The sequence below is a fragment of the Bos taurus genome, chromosome 15 (assembly GCF_002263795.3).
Source record: "Bos taurus isolate L1 Dominette 01449 registration number 42190680 breed Hereford chromosome 15, ARS-UCD2.0, whole genome shotgun sequence".
In the NCBI taxonomy this organism is placed as follows: Eukaryota; Metazoa; Chordata; class Mammalia; order Artiodactyla; family Bovidae; genus Bos; species Bos taurus.
Genome location: NC_037342.1, coordinates 42,783,645 through 42,809,230, shown reverse-complemented (window position 1 = coordinate 42,809,230; position 25,586 = coordinate 42,783,645). Strand labels below are relative to the sequence as shown.

The window sequence follows — 25,586 nt, the reverse complement described above, 5'->3', positions numbered from 1 at the left end:
ATTTAATACTGAAAATCTTGTAAGATGCATGTTGTTATTGCCAAATTAAAGAAGAGGACACAGAAGTTCAAACAGGTTTAACTGAGTGATTGCCCAAGGCCATATAGCAATTACGTAAGTGGTAGAACTAGGTTTCAAGCCCAAAGTTTGTTTCCAAATCCCCTGCCCTTTTTCTTGTAACAAATTATCTTGAAAAGAAACTGAAAGCAAAAAAAAAAAAAAAAAGAAAAGAAACTGAAAGCAAATCATATATAAATTGAATAACGGTTAGTACAATTCTTGGTTATTTTAATCTTTTATTTTAGGTTTCATTTCCCAGAGTAATATTCTGCCTTTTTTTTTAAATTATTTTTTAAATTTTATTTTATTTTTAAACTTTACATAATTGTATTAGTTGAAACCTCTGATATGACCTGACTCACCTTTCCACAGCTGTTGCTTTCATTTCTCAAAGTTAAAAATGTCTCAAAAAAATTTAAATCTATTATTTCTCAGCAAATACTTGATAATGGTCTCATTAGACAACTTTTCAGTCCATTTTATTCTTTAGAATTGAATTAATTTTTTCTCTATCAGTAAAACTAAAGTTTCTGATAATGTAAGTTTTCTTTTGAAGCAATTAATAAGTGAATTCTTTTCTGCTGAAATATTGAACACTGAAGATCACTGTTAAAGTTACATACATAACAGTTATGTAGCAGAGTTCTTTCTTTTCTTAGGGACACATAACAAATGTATAAGGTACCTGGTCAAAAATTATATGCTCAATACATACAAACTTCCTTCTTGGTCTAGAGCAGAGTAAATCTTCAACTGGAATAAATCATGCATACCATGAAATGTACTGCTGCTGCTGCTGCTAAGTCGCTGCAGTCGTGCCCGACTCTGTGTGACCCCATAGACGGCCGCCCACCAGGATCCCCCGTCCCTGGGATTCTCCAGGCAAGAACACTGGAGTGGGTTGCCATTTCCTTCTCCAATGCATGAAAGTGAAAAGTGAAAGTGAAGTTGCCCAGTCGTGTCTGACTCAGCGACCCCATGGACTGCAGCCCACCAGGCTCCTCCGTCCATGGGATTTTCCAGGCAAGAGTACTGGAGTGGGGTGCCATCGCCTTCTCCGATGAAATGTACTGTAGTACTTAAATAATTGGAAGTGGGGTGGCTGTGATTTTTGCCTATTAGAGTCTGTGTACTTCTGAATCTCATGTGTAAGTCCCTTTCAAGGTAGGCCTATGTACTGTTGTTGGGGTGATCATCTATTAACTCTTACAGGCAGCCATAAGCTAGAACTGACCATGAAGCAAAGGTCAGGAAATCCTTAAGGGGAAGTTGCATGAGGATTGCTCATTCAAAACACAGCTACTCTCTACCTGTACAAAAAAGATATTCATGACCCAGATAATCAGGATGGTGTGATCACTCACCTAGAGCCAGACATGCTGGAATGTGAAGTCAAGTGGGTCTTAGAAAGCATCACTACGAACAAAGCTAGTGGAGGTGATGGAATTCCAGTTGAGCTATTTCAAATCCTGAAAGATGATGCTGTGAAAGTGCTACACTCAATATGCCAGCAAATTTGGAAAACTCAGCAGTGGCCACAGGACTGGAAAAGGTCCGTTTTCATCCCAATCCCAAAGAAAGGCAATGCCAAAGAATGCTCAAACTACCTCACAATTGCACTCATCTCACACGCTAGTAAAGTAATGCTCAAAATTCTCCAAGCCAGGTTTCAGCAATACATGAACTGTGAACTTCCAGATGTTCAAGCTTGTTTTAGAAAAGGCAGAGGAACCAGAGATCAAATTGTTAACATCCACTGGATCACTGAAAAAGCAAGAGAGTTCCAGAAAAACATCTATTTCTGCTTTATTGACTATGCCAAAGCCTTTGACTATGTGGATCACAATAAACTATGGAAAATTCTGAAAGAGATGGGAATACCAGACCACTTGACCTGCCTCTTGAGAAACCTATATGCAGGTCAGGAAGCAACAGTTAGAACTGGACATGGAACACCAGACTGGTTCCAAATAGGAAAAGGAGTACGTCAAGGCTGTATATTGTCACCCTGCTTATTTAACGTCTATGCAGAGTACATCATGAGAAACACGGGGCTGGAAGAAGCACAAGCTGGAATCAATATTGTTGGGAGAAATATCAATAACCTCAGATATGCAGATGACACCATCCTTATGGCAGAAAGTGAAGAGGAACTAAAAAGCCTCTTGATGAAAGTGAGAGAGGAGAGTGAAAAAGTTGGCTTAAAGCTCAACATTCAGAAAATGAAGATCATGGCATCTGGTCCCATCACTTCATGGGAAATAGATGGGGAAACAGTGGAAACAGTGTCAGACTTTATATTTGGGGGCTCCAAAATCACTGCAGATGGTGACTGCAGCCATGAAATAAAAAGACGCTTACTCCTTGGAAGGAAAGTTATGACCAAGCTAGATAGCGTATTAAAAAGCAGAGACATTACTTTGTCCACAAAGGTCCATCTAGCCAAGGCTATGGTTTTTCCAGTGGTCATGTATGGGCGTGAGAGTTGGACTGTGAAGAAAGCTGAGCACAGAAGAATTGATGCTTTGGAACTGTGGTGTTGGAGAAGACTCTTGAGAGTCCCTTGGACTGCAAGGAGATCCAACTGGTCCATCCTAAAGGAGATCAGTCCTGGGTGTTCATTGGAAGGACTAATGCTGAAGCTAAAACTCCAATACTTTGGCCACCTCATGCAAAGAGTTGACTCACTGGAAAAGACCTTGATGCAGGGAGGAATTGGGGGCAGGAGAAGTGGACGACAGAGGATGAGATGGCTGGATGGCATCACTGACTTGATGCACATGAGTTTGGGTAAACTCCGGGAGTTGGTGATGGACAGGGAGGCCTGGCATGCTGCGATTCATGGGGTTGCAAAGAGTCAGACACAACTGAGCGACTGAACTGAACTGAACTCTCTACCTATGGGAAATCAGGGATAAAATGTGTGTGGTTCTGTGAATATGCAAACAGAAGTGTCAGACTCTGAGTCACATACTCCTTCTACACTCTGCTTAAGGATACTTGGGATGTAGGTTGCACTTCAATTTTTTTTTTTGCCCCAACCACTCTAAGGATTAACAGTGACCTCAGTGGCAATACACATACCTATTATGAAAGAGATTTTAAAGGCATAAAATTTAAACAAGGTACAAGCGTGACTTTCCCATGAGTATAGTCAGGCAGCACCATTTCTTATGAACACAATATAACAACAGATTCTAACATTTTGGAGTTTTGAAATTATATTAACATAGATGAGCTCAGAAAAACCGAGCTCTTAATAAATCCTTATCAGTTTCTTACATAAAGTTCTTTACGATCATCAATACAGTAAAAAATTTATTATAATAAATCTCTTACTACAACTTGACAGAGCTCTATAGGAATTGGAGAGTATAATGAAGCCCTGCCTTCTTGTAGCATTTTTCTCACTGTTGATGCATATTCACTTTACTTGGCACATTACAGTTATTATCTTCCTATTTATTCAAAAACTAAAAGTGACTACGTAAAAACTTCTCATAAGTGTTTTCAATAAAAGTGGACTGCATATGTTCCAAGGAAGAAAAATGGTGTGAAACAGTAGCCCAAAGTGTCAGAACCCACTGCTAGTTTACTGGATGAGAATGACAGGAAGGTGAAGGGATTATAGGATACGTGCTTTTTGGTAGCAAGTCAGTCACAAATGGTGCTGGCATCTGATAAATGTATAAGAAATTATTAATTCCCAAGTACTTAAAACGTAATTTTTCTAAACATGAAATTTGCTTCTTTTCTTTGTGGTTTCCTGCTATGTCTTCTCAAGCGAAAGCAAGGAGCACTGAGACCTTTGATGTTTGAATGGGCAAGATCATTGCACTGATGGGCAGGTATGTTCTGAGGACCAGCAGAGGGCAGTAGCACCTTATTCTGTCTAAATTCCATGCTGCTGCTGCTGCTGCTGCTAAGTCGCTTCAGTCGTGTCCTACTCTGTGGACCCCATAGATGGAAGCCCACCAGGCTCCCCGTCCCTGGGATTCTCCAGGCAAGAACACTGGAGTGAGTTGCCATTTCCTTCTCCAATGCAAGAAAGTGAAGAGTGAACGTGAAGTTGCTCAGTCGTGTCCAACTCTTAGCAACCCCATGGACTGCAGTCTACCAGGCTCCTCTCCATGGGATTTTCCAGGCAAAAGTACTGGAGTGGGTTGCCATTGCCTTCTCCGTGAGGGATTTTTAAATAGGAATTGAAAAAAATGGAGCTCTACAGCCTGACTGGGCTAGAAAGTTGGGTGGAAGAAGAATACTGCACGTCCTCACTGTACATTTGAGAGATCTCATAAAGCAAGTGGATTTTCCCAAGGTCACATAGCAAGATATGTGGAAGAGAAGGGAATAGAGACAAGGTTTTCCATTATTTTATGTCATTTCTGTACAATACAAAAATTAAGATACTCCACCAAACAAAACTATAATTATCTAGAGAAAGATACAATAATACTGCTCAGGGATTCAGATTCACTATATCCTGTGATAGCAGTTTTAGTAAACAAGAAAATAAGCACCTGTGGAGAAAACTATCTCATGATTCTAATCACTTCTTTGTTTGAAAAAAAGGCTTTCCTAAGACAATTTCTCAAATTGGCCCAGATGCCAGCTTCATGACCTTTTATTTTACATACAGATGAGACTCAATCCATACTGAAGGTCTGAGGGTAATGGTGGTGGTAAGGAATACTGTTGTCAAATACTGATATTTCTTCCTCTTCAAATCTGGCAACAATATTTACTTTACATTTCATAATTCTTATGATTTTATCCTAAAGAAACAGTTGATATTTTGCTATGTAATTTCATGAGATGTTTAAAAATGTGTTGACTTCCTTATCTAGGGAAAAAAAACAGCTCTGAAGGTACCAGATTAAGCAATGCCATTCATGTTTTCACAGAGCATTCAAAGGAAACCCAGCATGGGACAGGATATGGAGAATAAACTTCATGGGGCTTACCAACCAGCAGGCTAGATTCAAATCCAAATAGATGGATACAAATCCTCTCAGACGAATTGGTCAAGGGAAGGTTAAGATATCAGTATGAGAGGCCAGTCTAAGGCCTGTCTGGCTAGATATGTTTGCTCTCCAGGCCCAAGCTCAGAGGGAAACCAGATTCCAGGAGAAAAAGTGCCTAGGAAGATTGAGTCCATAAATATTAATAGTCTTTAATAATTAGAATACAAAGAGTCACTGTTTAAATTGTTGGGTATTTCTTATCCAGTTCTGGACACTGGAATACAAGAGTACCTCACTGCGCAATTCAGGGCTGGTGCCAGTCAGTTCTTTTATGATTCTACACTGGCTTAATGAAGCCCACATATTAAGTCACTTCTGAATGTATTCTGATGAACTTTGGAAATGCCTAGTCTTGACAGACTTTAAAAGGAAGACAGAAATGGGAAAAATGTGTATCTAAAACCTGTATTTATCAACTCTTAGCCACATCTTAACACATTTGCTTTTGTGCATTATTTTTTTAACAAGAGACATACAACATTATAGATTTGATTGAAACCCTTCACCCCATTTCTCTATCTGAAAGGCAACAATGATCCTGAATTATTTTTCATTCCCATTTATGTTTTTATACCTGTTTGTATCCATAAAGAATATACAGGATTACATTGCAGGTTTCATCTTATTCCTTACTAATCTTTTTCAAAATATACAGTTTATATTTCATTGATTTATATAATATTAAACTATATAATTAATTGGGACAAAATATCTGGCTCTTTATATACATACAACTCAGAAGGGACAGACAGCGGCCTACAAGAGATAAGTATTTGGAATATCGTGTTCATTTGTCAGTGGGGTTTACAGAAAGGTGAGTAATCAAATAATTAAAAGGATGTAATGTGAGAATCTACTATACTTTTTCCTTGATACTGAGCAGTGCAAGTAACTTTAAATGCATAACCATCTAAACCTCTCCTGGACTCCTTAGGAGATCCAAACACACAATTTCTACACAAGAAATATATTCATTCACAGCACTGCCCAGTATTCATTTGATGTGCCATTGTCAGTAGCTGGAATGACAGGGTTGAAGTCCTTAAACCATGTATCTTTTTAATGATTCTCTGTATTAAGATGCTTAGCAAATACTGACATACTGAGAGAGAAGATGAATCAATTTCTTTCCTTTGTTGTCCAAAATTTAGTAGAAATCAAATATGGTGTTGTCAAGTCCTTTGTCTGGGTTTAGTATTCCTAAAAACACAAAAAAGGATGCAAATCCCTGCTTCTTTTTGGTAGGTTTTGAAACTTAATATAGGCAGTATCATATTGTGTCTTATTTTGCCACTTGGCTTTTTACATATTATGTTGCTAGACTTATTAAGGTAATAAATAATAATTATTATAACTAACTTGTTCTGGTGGTTTCTCACTATATATATTTATGAAATGACTTAGTCCTTAGAGTAATTTTATAATCTACTGTGTGTGTGTTCTATCTTTCCCACCCAGGGATCGAACCTGCATCTCCTGTGTCTCCTGCATTGCAGGCGGATTCTTCACTGCTTCACCGGGGAAGCCCCACAATCCCCTGAGATAAATACTATTATTACCCCTGTTTTAAAAGGGAAGAAACTGAGGCACAGAGAAGTTAAGTAATTTGTCCAAGAGAATATTGCCAGGAAATACTGGGACCAGAGCTGGGATTCAAACTCAGGTAGTTTAGCTAGAGAATTTAATTTCTTATTCATTGCACAACTTACTGTATGGAATTCCACTGTATGAATATATGGCATTTCCTTGTTCCTGTTAATGGATATTTGTATTGTTTCTACCTTTTAGCTATTAGAAACAGTGGTTCATATCAACTTTTAGCTTTGATGAATAATTTCAGTACTATTTATTTAATTTTATTTTATTTTTAAACTTTACATAATTGTATTAAATTTAATAGTGCCTGGAACTGAGAGAATTCTCAGATATATTCCCATTGTTATTTGTACCAATAAACATTTTTGGGTTACTGCACACTGGTTATTTTTCTAATGAGGAATTACTTCACAAAGACTTTCTACAAACCTACTGTTTGAAAACTCAATAATTCTTTAATATAAAATATCTAGTCAGTGTTTAAAATAACTTTTAAATGTTAAAAAAGTTTTCCTTTGATTTTTCCTTGTTTTTTATTTTTACTTTTTTTTTTTTTAGAATCAGTTTGTCTGACTCAGGAAGGACTCAAACAAGGTCTACATACATACATTCTACATACATTCATTTTTCATTCATTCATATATATATGAGGTAGGTTTTAACCTTTAGATCTCTCTACCACCTGTCTGTCCACCTCTCCCCCCACCCATCTGCAATCTATTTTTTGAAGAAACTGGATCATTTGTCCAACAGAGTTTCCATCTGTCTAGTGGTTGTTGACTGCATCCCAATGATCTCATGTGAAATATTCTTTTGTCCTCTACATTTCCTACAAATTGGTAGCTGGATCTAGAAGCATGATCCGAGTAAGGCTTCACTGTTTGGCAACAATATTTCACAGATACCAGTATAAGAGGCCCATCTGGTTGTTTCTCTTTTTGCAGTCTTAAAGGCCACTGACAGTCAACGCCTGGATTCATTAATCATTAGGAGCAATAAAATACTGATATTCTCATTCTACCATTACTTTCTCACTTATTGTTGTTATTGTTCAGTTGCTAAGTTGTGTCTGACTCTTTGTGACCCCGTGAACTGCTGCATCCCAGGCTCCTCAGTCCTTCATTATCTCCTGGAGTTTGCTCAAATTCATGTCTATAGAGTAGGTAAAGCTATCTAACCCTCTCATCTTCTTGTTGCCCCCTTCTCCTTTTTGCCTCCAATTTTCCCCAGCTTCAGGGTCTTTTCCAAGGAGTCAGCCTTTCACCTTAGGTGGCCAAGGGATAGGAGCTTCAGCTTCAGCATCAGTCCTTCCAATGAATATTGGAGTTGATTTCCTTTAGGATTGAGTGGTTTGATTTCCTTGCTGTCCAAGGGACTCTCAAAAGTCTACTCCAGTACAACAGTTCAAAAGCATCAGTTCTTTAGCACTCAGTGTTCTTTCTGGTCCAAGTGCCACATCTGAACATGACTACTGGAAAAACCATAGCTTTGACTGCATGGTCTTTTGTCAATGTCTCTGCTTTTTAATATGTATGTAGGTTTATTATAGCTTTCCTTCCAAGCAGCAAGTCTTCTAATTTCAAGGCTCCAGTCATCATCTGCAGTGATTTTGGAGCCTAAGAAAACAAAAAAAATTTCCCACTGCTTCAACTTTTTCCCCTTCTGTTTGACATGAAGTGATGGGACCAGACGCCATGATCTTAATTTTTTCATGGTGAGTTTCAAGCCAGCTTTTTCACTCTCTTGTTTCACCCTCATCTAGAGGCTGTTTAGTTCCTCTTTGCTTTCTGCCGTTAGAGTGGTATCATCTGCATATCTGAAGTTGCTGATATTTTTCCTGGCAATCTTGATTCCAGCTTGTGATTCATCCAGCCTGGCATTCTGCATGATGTACTCTGCATATAAGTTAAATAAGCAGGGTGACAATATACAGCCTTCTCATACTCCCTTCCCAATTTTGAACCAGTCAGTTGTTCCATGTCTGGTTCTAACTGTTGCCTTTTGACCTGCATACAGGTTTCTCAGAAGACAGGTAAGATGGGTTGGTATTCCTCTCTCTTTGAGAATTTGCCACAGATCGTTGTTATCCACACAAAGGCTTTAGCTTAGTCAATGAACAGAAGTAGTTGTTTTTCTGGAATTCTCTTGCTTTTTTCTATGATCCAATGGATGTTGGCAATTTATCTCTGGTTTCTCTGCCTTTTCTAAACCCAGCTTGTACATCTGGAAGTTCTCGGTTCATGTACTGCTGAAGCCTAGCTTGAAGGACTTTGAGCATAGTTTTACTAGCGTGTGAAATGAGCACAACTGTACGGTAGTTTGAACATTTGTTGGCACTTCCCTCTAGCTTCTCTTTAGATCATATAAATCTTCCTCACTTATTAGCTAGGATATTTATATAAAGAAAAACTTCCCCTCATCAACTGTTTGGAGACTCAAACATATAGTCTATATTAGAAAGTAGGATAAATATATGATTTTATCTCTTCATTTTTCAGTTTTAAAAACAATGACTTGTTTCTTTAGAAGCTATTATAGATGAACAGTTTAATTTTTCTTTTCCTATTGAAATTTTTTGAAACTGCAGATTTTAAAACATATTTATAACTATGCTTAGACCTGTGGATCTTGTGGACTGATGCATCTAATAATGTGGTTTGTAACAGCACTGTAACCCAGGAGGATAAAGGGCCTAACTGGGAGAATATAATCAGCAAAAAGACTAGCAGATCTGTATCCAGGTATTTCCTCTGGGGTCTATGTGCCAAAGGAGCGAGAGAAGAAAGGTGTGAGTGAGTACTGGCACAGGAAATGGAGGAATTTGGTGAGTCACAGTTCTCACGAGGTGTACTTGCAAATGGCCCAAAACGCAACAAAAATGTTTATTTTAGCCTTATCCTTAATAGCTATACCCGCCCCCCCTTCCAAAGTTCACAATTTTAATGTTTAACTATAGAGAAGAAAGGTCAGGCAAATGATGCTACCTTATTAACACAAAAAATATTATGCTACAATTGAAGTGGTTAATACGATGATGTGCTTATGAGTGAAGTGCTTATATTTAAAAAAAACAAGCCAATTATGCTATGATTACATCTGCAAGTACATAAAAACTAGGAGGAAAAGGCAAAATGAAAATGAAGTAAAGATAATAGAATTTTGAATAATTTCTTTTCTTTCTTCAAAAAGAATTTTTAAGAGATTTTTAAATTAAATGGCAGATTGAATATTCTTTTGTTCCCTGAACTCCATTGAAATAGCAAAGAAAAAAAAACTGTTAAAAATATACAAGAACAAAGAGAATGAGAGAGGAGACAATACCAGATAAACGATGTTAATAAGATTTTAGAAGTCATAAAATGGATTTAATAACAAATAACAAATTTGGAGAAGGACATGGCAACCTACTCCAGTGTTCTTGCCTGGAGAATCCCAGGGACGGCAGAGCCTGGTGGGCTGCCGTCTATGGGGTTGCACAGAGTCAGACACGATTGAAGCGACTTAGCAGTAGCAGCAGCAACAAATCTGAAGATCAGATAAAGTTGAAACCCCTTACTACATAGAGAAGGAAAGCCCTTTTCACACTTTAAAAGAACAAATTTTTATAGTACATGAATTATATCTCAATTTACAAATGAAACAACCCCAGTGTATATCAAATGATGAATAAAATGTGGTATATGTGTACAATGTAATACATAGCAATTAAAAAAATATGAGGTACTGATAATGTTATACCATGGATGAAACTTGAAAATGTTATGCTAAGTGAAAGAAGCCAGTTATGAAAGATTACATATTTCATGGCTTCATTCATATGAAAATCCAGAACAGGCACATCCACAGAGATGGAAAGTAGGTTTGCTGTGGCCTAGGGCCCAGGGGATAGGGGGAAATGGGCAGTGGCAGCTAATGGGTACGGTGTTTCTTTTCATAGTAATATAAATGTTTTACAATGGATTGTGGTGAAAGAGAATTTACTAAGCCACCGAAATGTATACTCTGAATGAGTGAACTGTTGTGGCATGTGAATTATATCTCAATAAAACATTTTTAAAAGGCTGCTAAGAGAAACCGGGCAAGGACACATGGAAACTCCATCTCACCAGCGTTTGGTAAACGTCAAAACACTCTAAAAGCTGACCGTACAAAATGGGCGAAAGAAGACGTGGCACGCTGACATGCGTCCAAAGGACGCTGGAGTGGCTCTGTTAATACACGCTGATTTCAAAGCAGAGAACACCACCGCAGAGAAAGAAGGTCATTTCACGATGGTAAAGGGCCAATTAATCAAGAAGACATAAAACCTCAAAGTGTTTATGTACAAGTAAGACAGCTTCAAAATATAAGAATGAAATCTGATAGAAATGCAAGGAGAAATGAATACACAATTATAGTTGGAGATTTCAATATCTCTAAGTAATTAACAAGTGTAAGCAGAAAATCAGCAAGGATATAATAGACTTGAATAACATTAACAACTAACTTGACTGACAGCATGACAGCAAAATAACCACACGTGTCAAGTGAATACAGAACATTTATCAAGAAAATCTCTCTGGCAATAAGTTATAACATACTTAAGGGATTCAGATTATACAAACTATATTCTCTGACCAAAATGGAATTAAATTAGAAACCAATAATAGAAAAGTATCTAGAAAACTAAATGACTCACCGATCAAAGAGGAAATAAAAGGGGAAATTAGAAAATACTTTGCACGAAATGAAAACACAACATATCAGAATTTGTGATATGCCACTAAAGCAATAATAGTTTGGGAGGGATTTTATAGCAATAAATGTCTGTATTGGAAAAGAATGGTCTCAAATCAATGACCTTAGCTTACACTTAGATTATACGAGAAGCAAATTAAGATCGAAACAAATAGAAGAAGGGAATTAATAAAGATTAAAGCAGTAATCAATGAAACATAAAACAGAAAACCAATAAAGAAAACCAATCAAACCAAAAGCTGATTCTCTGGTAAGATTAATAACATTGACAAATCTCTAGTCAGACTGATTAGGAAAAAAAAAGATAAAATTACTACTATCAAGAATGAGTAGCACTGCCTGGATGGGAGGGGAGTTTGGGGTAGAATGGATACATGTATCTGTATGGCTGAACCCCTTCACTGTTCACCTGAAACTATCACATTGTTTGTCAATCAACTATATCGCAATATAAAACAAAAAGTTAAAGAATAAGTAGCATCATTAGAAATTCTACAGAAATTAAAAGGATAATAAAGAAACACTATGAAGAACTTTATGTTATTGACAACTTAGACAAAATGAACAGATTCCTTGAAAAATACAAAGTACCAAACCTCAATCAAGAGGAAACAGGTAGGAGACTTCCCTGCTGGTCCAGTGGATAAGGCTCTGTGCTCCCAGGGCAGAGAACCTGGGTTTGATCCCTGGTCAGGGAACTAGATCCCACATGTTGCAACTAAGACCTGGTCAAACTAAGTAAATAAGCATATACTTTTTTTAAAAAAGAGGAAGCAGATAACCTGAATAGGCCCATATCCATCACAGAAATCGAAACTTCAGTAAAAGAATTTTCCAATGAAGAAAACATTCAACACACAGCTCTATCAGGAATTCTACCAAACATTTAAGAAAGAACTAATAACTCTTTTACCACAAACTCTTCCAAATAACCAAAGAGGAGGGAAAAATTTCCAACTCATTCTATGAGGCCAGTGTTATACCGATACACAGATGTAAAAATTCTAAACAAAATTCTAACAAACCAAATCTAGCATGTATTAAAAGAATAATACATAACCTTTGAACAACACAAGTTTGAACTGCACTTACAAGTGGAATTTTTTTTTTACTCAATATGTACTACAGCACTACATGATCTATATGGACTGAATCCAAGGATGCGGAACCTTGAACATAGAGGGTCAATCAAGCAGAGAAAGGGTAATCTTGCAACAAATGTTGTTACAGCAATTGGATCTTTGCTCATATCTAGTACCATATAGAAATATTAACTCAAAAGGAATCACAGACTTATACGTAAAACCTAATATTATTAGATTTCTAAGAATATTTGCAAATCATATATTTGCTAAGGACTTATATCAAGAATATGTAAAAAATCCTCAAAACTCAAGAATAAGAAAACAAACAATCCAGTTCTAAAAGATGGGCAAAATACCTGAACAGATACTTTACCAAAGATGATATACAGAAAGCAAATAAGCACATGAAAAGACCCTCAACATTATTAGTCATTAGGAAAATGTAAATAAAAATCATGATGAGATATCATGAGATATATATTAGAACGACTAAAGTTAAAAGCAATGACATTAGTATGGGAGGAACTGGAATTCTCAGTCACTACTGAGAGGTCTATAGAATGGTAGCACTCTGGGAAAAAGTTTGATCATTTCTTAAAAAGTTAAACATATACCTATCATATGATCCAGCCACTCTATTCTTAGGTATTTATCCAAGATAAAATGAAATGTAGGTCTATACAAAGATTTGTATACAACTATTTATAGTAGCTTTATTTGTAATAGCTCATATTTAGAAACAACTCAAATGTTCAGCAACAGGTTAAATGTAGGGTGTTGTTTTGTTTTTTGTTTTTATGGAACACTACTCAGCAATAAAAAAGAATACATTGCAACAACACAGATGAATCGCACAATAATTTGAGATTCATCTATGCTGAAGGCAGACAAAAATATCATATACTGTATAACTACATTTATATATAACTACAGAACACGCTAACTTCATGCAAAGTCTGTAGTGATAGAAAGTTGATCAGCAGTTTCCTGGGGGTGGGGATGAATGTCAGATGAGAAGAGATCACAATGAAACATGAGGAAACCTTTGGGGCAGTGAATATGTTCACTGTATTGACTGTGGTGATGGTTCCATGGCAGGTATATATATCTGTTAAAACTTATCAAATCAAATTGTATAGTTTAACTATGTATAGTTTATTATGTGTCAGTTATACCTTAATAAAATCAATTAAAAACCCTAGTACATGTATAAATAAGTTTTAAATATTTCATTGTATGTAAATTTTACCTCAAAAGAAGAAAATACAAACTATAATTACAATTCTCACTACAAAATGCTATGCATCTTAAAGTACTGTAATTATATGTTGCCTATTTGCTTTGAAATACATAAAAAATAAGGTAGATTGATGGACGGACAGACATCAGAAAGGACAGAAAAATGTTAGTATTAGACTCTAGGTGGTAGTTTTATGGGTGTCTACTGTAAATTAAAAATGTTTTCTCTATGTTTGAAAAATTTCATAAAAAATATTGAGAAAAAATAGAGTATTAGTCTAGGCATTAGTATCTAACCAGTAGGTTGGTTCTAGAAAGAAAAACAGGAAAAACTGCAATGATTAAATAAGAAAACCAAAGGACATGGATTTTCAAATTGAAAGCACCATCTCATATCTGGCAAACTGAATGAAAAAAGAACCACATTAAGGTATATAATTATGAACACTTAATCCTTAAAGGAGAATTCTATAAAGGAGCATAAGGAAAAAATCGGGCCACACACAAAGGATTAGAAATCATTATAGCATCAGACTTGGTATGGTGGTGAAATGAAGACATCTAAATTTTCATCTTCCAAGTCAACTGATATAATGTCTAATATTGTAAAATTAAGGAATAGAAATAAAAGCATGTTATAAACTCTAAGCCAAATACCAAAAAGAAACATCTGAACAAATAAACATGGTAGATCTTGAAGGTAAGGCAAGGGACCTTTGTTTTGTTAGAAACCATGTAACCTTTGTATTTCTGACTTATATACATGCATTACTTCGAAAGGCTTTACATTAGAAAACACTTTAAAATGTGATTGGCTTCCCAGGTGATGCTAAGTGGTAAAGAACCCAACTGTCAGTGTAGGAGACATAAGAGACACGGGTTTGACCCCTGGGTTGGAAGTAGTGCAAAGATTTTCAACTTTGTGGTTGGAAATGAAATACTTAAGATTTTTTTTTTGCCACATCACTTGGTTTGTGGGATCTTAGTTCCCTGACCAGGGATTAAACCTGGGGCCCTTGGCAGTGAAAGTGCAGAGTCCTAACCACTGAACTGCTAGGGAATTCCTCAAAATGCTTAAGGTTTTAATCCTTGGTTAATTAGGAAAAAAATAATCATGTTATTGTAAAGTTTTGCTGGGTATTAAAACTGTTGGTGTGGCCTCAATCTATTATGCAATTTGTGTCATTAGAATATATTTCTATAAAGATACACATTAGCTGAAATCTAATTTATAAGGGACCATTCCCTTGACTTACACTGCTCAGAGTAGATGATCTATTACTGTTTTTTCTCTTTCTTCACTAGTATGTTCAAAATATCTCCCGGAGCACAAGCAAGGTCTCCAAGGCCATGTCCTAAGCAAACTGATCTAGAGTGAAAGAGGTGACATTCATAACAGTGCAATGGTATAACAAGAGGATGGAAGAGGCACTGACAATCACTGGTTCCAATGCCCAAGCCCCATTGGCTTGGCAGATTTCAGAGATGGAGTGAAAAATACACTGTACTTTTACCCCAAACTGCACATTCTAAAGTAATTCATTCTTCCGCTAGTAGAACTGAATATTGTTTCTAACAAAAATAATAGCTTTGGTGATACTAATGATTCTTGGATTCCACTTTATCAGAGATGAAAGGAAAACTCTTTCTAGGGCTTGGGGAGTCTTCTCAGTGACTTAAAGCAATCACTAAATAGCAAGTTTTATAGTGTGCTACATAGGTCTAAAGAGATTTGTATTAGTGTAGTATAAAAATATTATGACATTGGATTTGATACTGATTTCTTAGATATGACATTAAAGGCACATGTATCAAAAGAAAAAAGACAAGTTGGACTTTATGAAATTAAAAACTTTGTGCATCAAAAGACACTATCCACAGAGCAAAAAGGCACCCCACACAATGAGAGAAAATGTCTGTAAATTATACATCTGATACAGGACTAACATCCAGAACATATACAGAACTTCTGAAACCCAAAAACAACAGAACAACTCAAATAAAAATGAGCAAAGCACTAGAATAGATGTTTCTCCAAAGAAGATACATAAATGGCCAATATGTGCATGTAAAGATGTGTGCTAATTATTAAGGAAATGCAAATCAAAAGAGTCAGTCCAACTCTTTGCAACCTCATGGACTCCCAGGCTCCTCTGTCCATGGAATTCTCCAGGCAAGAATACTGGAGTGGATAGCCATTCCATCCTCTAGGGGATCTTCCCGACCCCGGGATCAAACCCGAGTTTCCTGCATTGCAGGCAGATTCTTTACCATCTGAACCACCAGGGAAGCTGAGAACAGATGTTTCTCCAAAGAAGATATATAAACGGCCAATTGCACATGTAAAGATGTGTGCTAATTATTAGGGAAATGCAAATCAAAACCGCCATGAGCTACCACCTAACACCCACTAGGATGGCTACTCTCAAAAAAAATCAGAAAGTAACAAGTGCTGGTGAGGATGTAGAGAAAGGGGAAGCCTTATACACTGTTGGTGGGAATGTAAAATGTTATAACTGCTGTGGAGAACAGTATGGTTAATTCTTCAAAAAATTAAAAATAAAATTATCATATTATCCAGCAATTCTAGTTCAAAAAGCTAAAAGCAGTCTTAAAAACATATCTGTGTAGGTATATTCATAGCAGCAGTATTCACAATAGTAAAAAATGTTAAAGTAACCTAAGTGTCCTTTGACTGATGAACAGATAAGCAAAACCTGGTATATACACACAGTGGAGTATTATTCAGCCTTAAAAAGGAAATTCTACAATATACTATAACATGGATGAAGCTTGAGGACATCATGATAAGTGAAAATAAGCCAGTCACAGAGACAAGTACTGTATGATCCCACTTATATGAGGGATGCTGGGAGGGATTTGGGGCAGGAGGAGAAGGGGACGACAGAGGATGAGATGGCTGGATGGCATCACCGACTCAATGGACATGAGTTTGAGTGAACTCTGGGAGTTGGTGATGGACAGGGAGGCCTGGCGTGCTGTGATTCATGGGGTCGCAAAGAGTCGGACACGACTGAGCGACTGAACTGAACTAGTCAAAATCATAAAGACTGAAAATGTAATGGTAGTTACAAGAAGATGGGGGAGAAGTCAATGGGAAATTATTATTTAATAGGTATAGAGTTTCAGTTTTACAAGATAAAAAGAGTTATGGGGATAGCTGAGGAGACAGTTACACAGCAATGTGAATGTGTTTTATACCAATGAACTGTACATCTGAATGCAGTAAAGACGGCAAATTTCACGGTATGTGTGTTTTACCACAATAAAAAAAAGAAAAAAATTAGCTCACAATCATGAAAGGTAGTTGTCATTCACCACAGCTTTAGTAATCCAGAAGGTATACTATGTAACCAAAACTAAAATTATGGTATACCATCTGTGCTAATTTCATTTCAATTTGTCCCCAAGGAGGTAGGAAGATTCAGTATATTAAACACTTAGCATAGTACGTGGCACTTAATATGTATTAGAAAATAGAAGCAGCAGCCAGGGCTCAAGGATTTAGCGAAGCAGTTGCACAGTTGCACAAGGTGATAGCGCTACTGCCAAGAGCCTGTGTGGCAAGTCATGGCATCTCTGGAAATACAAGCGCCTGCCTGGGCAGAGGACAGTAAGCAGTTTTAGGGGCCTGCGAGGCAGCGGGACAGGCCACATGGCTAGAAAGCCGGCAGCGGTCATCTGGCTCTAGATGTCCTGCATGTAACAGTTCACTATTACATCAGGACAAAAAAGACAAAGATCTATTTCCTGGAAAAGCATGTTCCTTTCCTTATGTGATTAAACTTTACAGTTGAAATGCTCTGATTCAATTTGGGTAATGTTATCGTTATCTTAAGAGACGGTTCCAATGACAAAGAATCTAGAGGGAAAACAATTAGCAATTAGCATTAGCAAGGCTTGATTTCAAGTGATTTTTAACTTGAATTTTATCACTTTAAAAAAATCTTAAGAAAAATGAACTTCTTCCTTATACTGTTTTCTACTTTTTAAAAGATGAAAGCAGGAATCACAGTACTATCAGATTACAATTTTGAGGCACATCTTTTCCTTCCTTAGTTTCCATCTATTCAACTTTTCCAGACACATACTGACACACACAATTAAATTATTTTGTTAGAAATATGAAAAGCAAAGTAAGTCTTGAAAGCATCCTTACAAACAACAAAACCAATATCTGGGGGCCTAAATTTCAGAATTTTATTGAAATTTTGACTCAAAAACTTAAGACTCTTGTCAATGACCAAATAAAGATTCAAATTGTAGGTTGCATCCATGGTCTAGTCATTTGTGGGTGAAGTAACTGCAACGGTTTTCTAAGGGTTTTATTTTGAAACTGTGGTCTTCAGAGAATGAGTGATGGACAGCCACTATGATTCACTAAGTTGGTGCCCACGCAAATTGGAGGCCACAGAGCAGAAAATGCTAGGGCTGAGCCTTGAAGTGTTTCTGACTGATACAATATTCTCAGATGAGTCACCTAAGCTCCCAGTTTAAGTTCATTACAAAGATAACACCTTCTTGATTGGATGTGTTTCTGCCTATTTTTGAAAAGAAAAACATTATTATTAGATGACTCTATATAGTGGGGAAAAACATTTCTTGAAGAGAAAAATATGTCATTATTTTTTTAAGAGAACAGATCTTCTTCAACTTTAGTCCTATTGACTTTTATTTATGAAAGATTTATTAAAACTGGGCCTCTAAAATGATGAATAAACTGTTGGATCTACTTAGCCATTTCCCAGGAAGAAGAATTATCTACTGACTCATATAGGTCAGGTCAAAGTTATCAAAGTGTTTGTACTAGTTAGTCCATAACTATACCCAGAATTCTAAAATACAAATGAATAGCAGTAATTATCTGCCTAAAAATAGCTAAGACCAGTCCAGGACTTAGAATAAACAGCTGTAAAGTCATACTAAACTGTTCAAGGACTGGAGACAGTTTTCAAGCTTCAAGGTCATTTCCCAGTTTTGATACTTTTAGGAACACCACAAATCCACCTCTGTACCAATTCCCAGCTTCTATGTCCATTATTAATGCCTAGAATTTTACTATTCATGTATCATTCTTACAGTTGAAGGGCTAGTTCCTTCTAAAAGGCAAATATCCCTGCAGGTTTGGGGATACTTTTACCCAGCTGCCTACCAGTGAATATGAATAAGGCTTTGAGATTAAGTTTCCTTAGCAGGGTAGAAAAAGCAGTCATGAGGGAACTTGAAATTTGAAGCAAGAGAAAATAGGAGGGCCAATGAAGTTGGAAAAAGGCATGGAACAAGACTGGGGAAACCAATTATCTCTCTAATTTGCCTGGTAAATTCTCTCTGGGAGGTCCATCTCGGTTCCTGGAATATGCAGAGAAAGGTTTCTAATTCATGGGGAGGTAGGAGGAGTTCAAGTTCAACATATAAGTGGCAGTAGATTTTTATGCCTATCATCAAACACTTGCAGAAGTGGGCACATCTGCTGGTGCGAGAGCACAAATGTGAAAGTACACAGGCACATACAAACACACAATATGTGTTAAATTGCTTATTTTTTTTTTTGAAGTATAGACTCCTTAAGTTGAAAGAAACCTCAGAGATAGTTTAATTTTTTCATTGACATATGGGGATGCTAACAGATACAGAAGTAAAGAGACGTGATCAAGGCCACATAGCTATTTAGAGCAGCACTAAAACCAGAGAAGGAAGTTTCGTAAGATACTAAATAATTTGGCCACATCCTCTCTTTCTGGACTTCCTGAATACCATTCACTTTTGTAGATGTCATCCTACAAGTGAAGGAGCTGAATGCTCTGTGTGCTGAACATATTCTTTGCTTTCTCACTGCTATGACATTGGTTAAGTTATTTGAATCTTCCACCTGGAATCTGTTCTTCCAATCTCTAATGATTAAAATTCTCTTCATTCTACAAAGGCCTATAAAGCCTCTTTCAAAAAGACTTTCCTGGTTACTATCTCTCAATTTTCCATCTGTTAGGACTAACTGTGCCCACCTAAAATTTATATGTTAAAGCCCTAATTCCCCAGTGTGACTGTATTTGAAGGAAGTAAACAAGGTTAGGGCTTCCCTTGTGGCTCAGCTGGTAAAGAATCCACCTGCAATGCGGGAGACCTGGGTACAATCCCTGGGTTGGGAAGATCCCCTGGAGAAGGGAAAGGCTACCCACTCCTGCTGGGAGAAGTATCAATAACCTCAGATTGAGGGTGGAGATGACACCACCCTCATGGCAGAAAGTAAAGAGGAACTAAAGAGCCTCTTGATGAAAGTGAAAGAGGAGTATGAAAACCTGGCTTAAAACTCAACATTCAAAAAACAAAGATCATGGCATCTGGTCCCATCACTTCATGGGAAATAGATGGGGAAACAGTGGTTGACTTTATTTTCCTGGGCTCCAAAATCACTGCAGATGGTGACTGCAGCCATGAAATTAAAAGACACTTACTCCTTGGAAGGAAAGTTATGACCAACCTAGACAGCATATTTAAAAGCAGAGACATTACTTTGTCAACAAAGGTCCGTCTAGTCAAGGCTATGGTTTTTCTAGTAGTCATGTATGGATATGAGAGTTGGACTATAAGGAAAGCTGAGTGCCGAAGAATTGATGCTTTTGAACTGTGGTGTTGGAGAAGACTCTTGAGAGTCCCTTGGACTGCAAGGAGATCCAACCAGTCCATCCTAAAGGAGATTAGTCCTGAATATTCACTGGAAGGACTGATGCTGAAGCTGAAGTTCCAATTCTCTGGCCACCTGATGCAAAGGACTGACTCATCAGAAAAGACCCGGATTATGGGAAAGATTGAAGGCAGGAGGAGAAGGGGACGACAGAGGATGACATGGTTGGATGGCATCACTGACTCAACGGACATGAGTTTTAGCAAGCTCCAGGAGTTGGTGATGGACAGGGAATCCAGAATCTATAATCCTGGAATTATGGGGTCACAAAGAGTCAGACACGACTGAGGGACTGAACTGAATCAAAGTTAAATGAGTTATAAGTTATGGTGGGGCCCTAATGTGATAGAATTAGTGCCCTTATAAGAAGAGATACCAGAGAGTTCTTGTTCTTTCCCTCCCCTTGACTCCCCATGAAGTAAGGCCCTGAGGACAGAGCAAGAGGTGGCTTCAAGACAGAAAGAGAGTCCTTAACCAGAAACCAAATTAGCTAGAACCCTGATCTTGGATTGCCAGCTTCCAAAATTGTGAGAAAATAAAATTCTGTTGTTTAAACCACCCATTCTATGGTATTTTATTATGGCAGTCTGAGCAGACTAAGACACTATCTTACATAGAATCTGTTTATACTTCTCTTACAGTTGTTTCATTCTATTTTTTACATCTAGGACTACTTTTGTTCAAGAATGTGTTAAAATGCCACGTTAAAACTCCTCTCAAGAAAAAAAAAAACCTCCTGTCAGAATTATATTAGAACAAATACTGACAGATTTTAGTTGCCAATGTGGTAAAATGTAATAGCAATAAAGAGTCCTAGTATTTGTATTATGATCATTTTTTTTTTAAAGAGACTTTTAGGAACACCACAAAAGCCACCTCTGCACCCCTAATTCCCAGCCTCTATGTCTGCTTATTAATACCAAGAATTTTTCTATTCACACAGACGGTTTTTTTTAAAACAGTAATGCCTTACTGTTTATAAGACATTGTATTATGTGAAATGAGTTCCTATATTGTTCCTATCTTCACATAATCATTAAGAGATGATAACAGATATTAATTAAAAGGTCAACTTTTTTTTAGGTTTTGAAAACTAAGTATTAAACTATTAATTAAACAAATAAACTTTTTTTTTTTTGTACATACAGTCTCTCTCTTAAAGCCTTTGATGGCAGACACCATCTCTAGCACACAATTGGAATCAACTCAAATACCTAGTTAAAGTATCTTAAATATGGGTATTGGGGATATACAGAATGTTTGCTGAATTCTAAAAAAGTTAATTACATGTTTTCAAGAGGTTTGCTTCTAACATTACCATTTTCATTCTAAGTTTATTAGCTGAAATGTCACCCAAGAGTATAACAAAACTAATTTCTCATTCTAGCTGGTTCTCCGACTTCTTCCTGGTAATCCCCTGCCATAAGTACTGAAGCACTCCCATGACTGAGGGTTCCCCCTGCTTTCATTTCCCCAGTACTTAATCTCCCTCTGAAAGTGGTCTCTGTCTTTATGCCTCTCTCATCACTGAAAAATCTATCAGTGACAAACAGGGACAACTGCAGAGCTGCAGAAATTAAAAACAGACCTCATGAGTTGGGTACAAAATGTTTCCCTTTGGACTTAAAGGGAATTTGCTGAGTCACTGAGTTAAGTATTTATAGCACCACATAATTACTTTTCTGCTGTAATAACTTCTGTAACTCAGCAGCTCCTGCACAAGTCTCTATCAAATCTATGATTACTCAAAAATGCTAACAATGCTGACTAATAAGAAGGAAACAGTGCTACCTAAGCAAAATTAAACTAGAAAAATAATCTATGTATAAAGTGCTCTTTAGGGACAAGTTGCTAATAAAATCTTTGCTTTCATTATCCACAAAGAGAGTCATAAGTTTTGTATACATTCTTTTCTGAAGCCAAAAGTTTTCTAATTCCTATCCTTAGGCCTTTTCCTTATTGCACTCAAGAACTCACAACCAGAAGAAGCTAAAGCTACAGATTGTAAAGCCAGCCTCCTATTAGCTGCATCTGGCTGCGGATGTTTTACTTTCCTTTTTTTTGGCTGTCAAGGACTTTGAAAAAATTAAGCCAACACTTAAAAATGAAAGGATTCTACAGAAAAGCTAAACTTCTAACTTCTCTTGAAAAATTGAAAGTCACAGTAAAGATACTCCTGCATTCCTGCGTGGTGACAACTCTGAAGCTGACTGAGGAGGGGCTGCCCTCAGCAGAGAGTTCTCTTCTTTTGGCGGGCTTAACTCATTTGCCTCATTTTTGTTTGTTTGGCCTCCAGAGGCATTTGGTTTGTCACCTTTGCTAAAAGCAAACCATGTTATAGATAAATTTCTATCCACTTAGTGGATCTCTCCCTAAGTGCTCTCATTGACACTTGTCTATTATACTGGCCTCTTAAGTGACTTTTGTTCCTCAACCTCTCAGTTCTTCTCAACATCTCCTACACCGCTGTTAGGTTTCTGAAGCACAAGCAGGTAACTCCCCTGTTCAAAAGCATGCTATTGCGTGTTCTTAGTGACTAAAGAATAACATTAATCTAAACTTCTTAACGTGAAATCTGAGGCGATTCTCTGATTAGATTCCAAATTACCTTTCCCATCATATTTTCTAAGTAGATTGACACTATCCAAAAAGGAAATGTCAAGTGGCCTGCTAGGAAGTTCTGCTGTTTTCAACACTTTTATCAATGGCTTAAGTAACAAGACCCTGGAGAAGGAAATGGCAATCCACTCCAGTATTCTTGCCTGGAAAATTCCATGGACAGAGGAGCCTGGCAGGCTACAGTCCATGGGGTCGCAAGGAGTCAGCCACGACTAAGCGACTGAGCACATAAATAACATGAGTATGATTTTCAGATTTAAGGAGAAGGAGGAATAGGAAATACTGATAATTTATTTACATCTCTCCTGTGAGATGTATGCCTTTATCTTTTTACTGCCTTTGACAAGTGCTCACCCGCAGAAAACAAAACCATCTGGGGTCGATGGTATTCTAAGATACACAAATGTCAATCATAAACATAAAGATATAGAGCTCCTTTGCCTTTTTCAGCACAGTGAGCATTCCTATGGACATAGAATCTCATTTTTTTCAAGACCAAGAAGAAAAGCAGGATGGCAAATAAAATATACAAATAAATTGAGGCAGTGGTTACACAAAATAAGATTTGCATTTGGATAGAAGGCTCTCTGCACAGTTTTGGTACCTAAGAATATATTATACTATAACCACAAACATTTTTCAGAGTACCAAAGATAATGTTTAGCACTCTGCAGGGGGCTTGGTTGGTAATTCTAAAATGTACTGTCACACAAGGTTTTAAAACACTGGGATGAAGCCCTATGAAACAGCCTCGAGTCATGCATATAATTCTTTGCAATTATATGCATCTCCCTGGAGGAGGAAATGGCTACCCACTCTAGTATTCCTGCCTGGGAAATCCCATGGACAGAGGAGCCTGGCAGGCTACAGTCCGTGGGGCCGCAAAGAGTCAGACATGACTGAGCAGAGTCATGTTAGGAAGAACACGTAACTGCCAACTGTGACACAGCATCCCACTAGAGAAAGAATTATGCTGTAAAAATTTTAATTTTGTTCATTCCAAAAAAGGTGATACAGTCCAGACAACGTTTTCTTTTTTTACTCAGCCTTCTAGATTCAAATTCCACTCCTGGTGGACCAATTTCTCACGATAACACTTTGGCATGGGGCATGCCCAGATGTCAGCTGCAATGCACTTCCCAGAAGTCATGTCAGCTTCAGTTAACTGTCTTGAACGGAAAAGATCACAGATTTCAGTTTTGGCCAAGTACAGTCTGCAGCTCCAACCCTCAACCCGCAATTAAACAAATGAATTTGTTTTGTAAGAAAAACAATAAAGCAAAATGTGTTTTTTACCCAGAGCTTTTCTTATAACACTGCAGGTCTTTATAACATAATAGTTAAGTCATCAAACATGCAATCGGGAAATGAATTACTTAGTAAATAGACAAAAATTCTGGCTCAATACAAACGTTTCCTTAACTTGAGAGGTACTAAAAATGCAAACGGAGGCCAGAGAACATTTCAGAAAAAGCATTCTAAGGCTTGCTTGAGGGAAGAAAAACCCCTCTTCATTACTTGTTAGCTTCTGAGAATTATGAATTAGTACCTTCATTGTTATTCTATGGAAACTTTCCTACAAGATTCATAGGTAGCAGGATGAAGCCAGTACAATTTTGATTGTAACCACAAGGAAGAAAAAAATTATTAATGGTGACACTTTATCCTGAATCACAGAAGGTACACAATTGCACAATTTTAGCAGACATTTGTATTATGTGAAGTAATTTAGCATGGGACCATTGAAAAGCACTTCCAAATATGGTATTTTATTTTTATGAAACTTCTAATACAGTTCTTGCAAATACCTTCTCTTGTACTAATCAGTATTTCTTTTAAGCCATATTCCACTGCAAAATTAATAAAAACTATAATTCATATTGGTCCCCTCACCCAAACACCTATGATAGCTCCTTACTGATCATATCTGGATGTCAAAACTTGATACTAAAAAGCTACATAATGATGATGATCGTGATAATAATAGCTAACACTCACATAGCACCTACTATGTACAAGTAATTTTGTTATCTATTTTCTGTGTAAAAATAACAGCCCCAAAGATAGTGGCTTAAAAACAACTATTTCATTATCTCTCAGTACTTTATAGATTGACTCATGTTTAGAAGAATGGGTTCTGGACTCAAAATTGTTGTTGTTCAGTTGCTCAGTTGTGTCCAACTCTTTGTGACCCCATGGTCTGCAGCGTGCCAGGCCTCCCTGTCCTTTACCATCTCCTGGAGTTCGCTCAAGCTCATGTCCAGTGAGTTGGTGATGCCATTCAACCATCTCATCCTCTGTTATCTCCTTCTCCTCCTGCCTTCAATGTTTCCCAGCATCAGCGTCTTTTCAAATGAGTCAGCTCTTTGCATCAGGTGGCCAAAATATTGGAGCTTCAGCATCAGTCCTTCCAGTGAATATTCAGGGTTGATTGACTGGTTTGATTTCCTTGCAGCCCAAGGGACTCTCGAGTCTTCTCCAACACCACAGTTCAAAGGCATCAATTCTTCGGTGCTCAGCCTT

General features: G+C 37.2%; 1 protein-coding gene across 2 annotated transcripts in view; it reads right to left on the bottom strand.

Annotated features, from left to right (window-relative positions):
* The window catches only part of SBF2 (SET binding factor 2), a 498,121-nt gene that overhangs the window by 81,699 nt on the left and 390,836 nt on the right, over positions 1-25,586 (bottom strand). The gene's annotated exons all lie outside the window — the stretch shown is intronic.